Source organism: Athene cunicularia (genome assembly GCF_003259725.1).
Source record: "Athene cunicularia isolate RWA chromosome Z unlocalized genomic scaffold, athCun1 chrZ_part2, whole genome shotgun sequence".
Classification (NCBI taxonomy): Eukaryota; Metazoa; Chordata; class Aves; order Strigiformes; family Strigidae; genus Athene; species Athene cunicularia.
Window position 1 is genome coordinate 187,673 of NW_020799143.1, and position 4,838 is coordinate 192,510.

Here is a 4,838-nt window from a genome sequence, read left to right on the forward strand (position 1 = left end):
TATGGTTTTGTTGAAAACTTTGCTGATGGAATTTCCAGATACAGAAGAGAGTGAGGTTCTGGACTAGTCAGATAGCAAAACTATTTTCTGTTAAAGTGTATGAGTTGGTGAAGGGCCTTGAAACTTGTTCTTTCAAATCATGGTGGGAACTAGAGTAATTTGGTTATTTTCTAGGACTTCTTGTGTCTTTCGATCTCCACCAGAATTAAAACTAATTTGAAATTCTTTCTCGTACTATTAACTTAGATTGGCTCCTCTGTCTTTTATACTAATAGGTGTTTCATTGTTTACATTTGATAATTTTTCCTCCAGGTCTCACTAGCCTGCCTGTTAGGTGTTACACCTTTATCTAAAGGGCTTTCTTTTGGAAAATTTCTTCTCCCATGTTTCCCCAGGAGATTCAACTGCATGAGAATTCCTTCCTTACCTGGTACCCATAACATACTATAACAATATATGCTGGTCAAAGAGTGCTTTTGTTGGGTTATTTTTTTTCCATAACTGATTTATTTCATCTAACTTTGTGTAATTTATCTCAAAGTATTCCAATAAAATGCATGTAAATGACATGTAAATATGCATATAATTCATACTTCTTTTCTTCATAACCCAGCAGTATACTTCTTAAGTGATGAATACATACTTTATAGTCAGTTTTGTTTAAAATATTTGTTCCTTCCCAGCTAAATATTTTTTAAATCTTGCACTGAATAACTTAAGTCACCACTATTGTCAACTTGTTTTTACCTTAGTTCTAATGATCCTAAAATGACAGGCAAGTGAAGAAATTACTATACACTTATGGTTCATAGAAGGGTATGTGAGGAGTATTTCAGATGAACTGAAAGTATGCAAGCAAGTGACTTTGCAGAAAGTCCTATTATATACTGAATAGATTATTCATATGGTTAAGGCTAAAATGTGTTTCATAATTTGTTTTACAATGCTGCATTATGGACTGTGGTTATCTTCCCCCAAAGACAAACAGCTTTTCAATCACTTTGTGCACTGCAAGCATTCTGGCCCTGAGCCCATACCAATTACAAGGAAAGCAGAATAACCTTCTCTTTCTCATACGTGCTTTTTTTATTTAAACAGTCATTCTGAGTGGCCTAATGACAGCATTCCTACCCTGAGGACTTCTTCAGCACATACACAGATGTCTGGCAGGGACTACCAATTCATGCAGTGGCAAATTTACCAGTTTGAGGCCATACTCACCACAATGCCCAGTCACTGAGTTCCCAGCTAACATCACCATCAGGATTCCTTATCAATGTTAAAATCAAATGAGACCCTCTGAATGCTGGAAACACCAGCATCATATGTGACACTTGTGTTAAAATGTGTGAGAATAAAACAGTGAAAAATGTACATTCACTAATCCTTTGGTGAGAATTCTCACATTCAGCTTTACTATACAGGAAAAAATTTACACATCCTGCCGGCAGCCACCCCAAGGTGCAATGTCCTTATCAGCTAGTAACAAGTGATCCTCCAGCAAGCTCTCAGCTGCACAGGAAGAATGTGATAGAAAAATTAGAGTAGCCCCTGATCTAGGGCTCTACCTACCCACACAGAAAAGGAGGAAATTCCCAGATGTTTCTATGAATCAGTAGGTACCTTCTCTCCTGACATTAATGGGAGTGTAAACTAGAGGTTTGTCCCAGTCATATCTCTTTTATCTCATCTTGTACATGACTTGTCACATAGGATCTTCTGCAAGACAGGTATTAACTCCTGTTTGTTAGCAGTGAGAAGCCAAATCTCTCTTTTCTCAGAAGTCTGTTTCTTTCCTGCTAACAGAGAAAATTGCACTGAGAGGATGCCTGGACATGAACAAATGGCCACGAATGGTGTCTCTGTACTGAAAATCTCTGGCTGAACATGGCAATCATCACTAATTACAAGGACCTCACTTCAAGTTCTTCTGCTCCAGGTTTTTTTTCTCTAAATTCAGTTTACAGTTTCTCATAGTACTCCTGCCTGAGGTCAAGAACTACATCAGTCTGCAAGAGTTAATGTCTCCTTTTCAGGGAACAATCTGAAGAGTTGCTAAAAACTTTACTCCTGAATTAGGACAATTGCTCCTGAATTAGAAGAAGGTGACATAATAATTTTAAATAATAATTTTGAGTGCACTAAAACACATCCCAGAGAGGGGGGGTGGGGGGTGTTTACACAAGATGAAACTTATCATTTGTGAGATAGATAAAGCCCTCATTCTGCTGTCAGAAATTTGCATTATACTTAGATTTGGCTTTAACCAGATCCCACTGGTTAAATGAGAAATACATCATTATCTTAGGATCAGGTCCATTGACTTCAGAGACTGTAACTCCCTGACATATGACAGCAAGAAGATAACAAACTTACAGAACACCAAAAAAAAAGCAAACTAAATATAAATTAATACCTCCATAATATTTTAAATATGTACATTTCAATTGCACAAATATTTAAACTATGCTTAGTCTATATATTAAACAGTCCTGGAGGTACAGAGATTATTTTCTCTGGAGTTTTTGAGAGGAGAGAGCACTTATTTGTGATAATGAAGCACATGTTCTGAAATAAATATGTGAGTCATACAATACAAAATACATAAATTGTAATGCATAAACCCAATTTTAAATCTCTTAGATTTAGTGTGTGACATTTTATATATGATAATGGAATCAATGTACGCTCTAAAATCATACATTCAAAACTGTGTGAATTTTCTTTTACAACTTACAGTGAACAAAATTTATTTAAGCACAGCAACCAACTCAATAAAACCAACATCAGAAATTTTATTTTTTAATGACACAGCTATTTATTTAACAGTTGTGAAAATCATGCACCTTGCCCATTCCACTGACTGGATTGGATAATGTATTTGGTGTCCTCCACCAACTTGTCAAGTTCAGCAAATTAAAACTTTGTGCTCCTGTACTTCAGGTTTTTCACGTTGGTTTTATGTTCTTGTAGCACTTAGAATATCATCCTTGTCAACTCTGCACTTCTATTAACATCAACCTCTAAACTAGTTTGTTGGTTTGTACCAAAAATATTTCTGTTTTTCTTTGTGTAATTTACCCACAGAATTCCTTCTACTAGCTGACCTGCAAAGCTACTAGTAATTGTTTCATGAAATCATATCTCCAGAGACACCAAAGGGAATTGTCCAGGTAACAATGACAAGGCTGAATAAAAGCTATACTTCAATAATTAACCAGATTCAGACCATCAATCTGTGAACACTTCTGGTTTATGCACTTACCCTTATCCTTTCCCCTCCTTATTTCCCCATTGTCATGCAGTGCTTCAAATTATTTTCAAAGAGCTTTTGTGAGGGAAACATGATGGAAAAAGGAAGAACAAGGAGTTGAATCTACCTTATCAGGTCCAGTGAATTAAAGGAAAAATCTGGAAGGACTTATAATTTTCTGTAAATTCCCTGCCCTTAAAAGTGATTAAAACTTTCATTTACAACAGAGACAGAGACTGTACATTTTAATCAAGTGTTAATGGAAGCCAATGTCTGATGTACATGTAATCCTTTGAGTACTGGTATACAATTTAGAGTTCAGTAAGTAAAGAAGCTATTTGTATTCCCGTAGCATTCCCACAATTCTGGTATTTTTTTTCCCCAGATTCTGTACGTTCTTGGGTTGATTTATCAATGCATAGTATTGTTAAATGGAACAGTGAATCGGTTTTAGTGAAACAGACAATGTAGAAATTAGTCAATACTGTATTTGTATAACTACATTCTGACTCATTTTTTGCCAATAATTTTCTGAAGGAAAGGGAAAGGAAAGGAAAGGAAAGGAAAGGAATCCCTTTCTACATTAAGGAAAGGAAAGGAAAGGAAAGGAAAGGAAAGGAAAGGAAAGGAAAGGAAAGGAAAGGAAAGGAAAGGAAAGGAAAGGAAAGGAAAGGAAAGGAAAGGAAAGGAAAGGAAAGGAAAGGAAAGGAAAGGAAAGGAAAGGAAAGGAAAGGAAAGGAAAGGAAAGGAAAGGAAAGGAAAGGAAAGGAAAGGAAAGGAAAGGAAAGGAAAGGAAAGGAAAGGAAAGGAAAGGAAAGGAAAGGAAAGGAAAGGAAAGGAAAGGAAAGGAAAGGAAAGGAAAGGAAAGGAAAGGAAAGGAAAGGAAAGGAAAGGAAAGGAAAGGAAAGGAAAGGAAAGGAAAGGAAAGGAAAGGAAAGGAAAGGAAAGGAAAGGAAAGGAAAGGAAAGGAAAGGAAAGGAAAGGAAAGGAAAGGAAAGGAAAGGAAAGGAAAGGAAAGGAAAGGAAAGGAAAGGAAAGGAAAGGAAAGGAAAGGAAAGGAAAGGAAAGGAAAGGAAAGGAAAGGAAAGGAAAGGAAAGGAAAGGAAAGGAAAGGAAAGGAAAGGAAAGGAAAGGAAAGGAAAGGAAAGGAAAGGAAAGGAAAGGAAAGGAAAGGAAAGGAAAGGAAAGGAAAGGAAAGGAAAGGAAAGGAAAGGAAAGGAAAGGAAAGGAAAGGAAAGGAAAGGAAAGGAAAGGAAAGGAAAGGAAAGGAAAGGAAAGGAAAGGAAAGGAAAGGAAAGGAAAGGAAAGGAAAGGAAAGGAAAGGAAAGGAAAGGAAAGGAAAGGAAAGGAAAGGAAAGGAAAGGAAAGGAAAGGAAAGGAAAGGAAAGGAAAGGAAAGGAAAGGAAAGGAAAGGAAAGGAAAGGAAAGGAAAGGAAAGGAAAGGAAAGGAAAGGAAAGGAAAGGAAAGGAAAGGAAAGGAAAGGAAAGGAAAGGAAAGGAAAGGAAAGGAAAGGAAAGGAAAGGAAAGGAAAGGAAAGGAAAGGAAAGGAAAGGAAAGGAAAGGAAAGGAAAGGAAAGGAAAGGA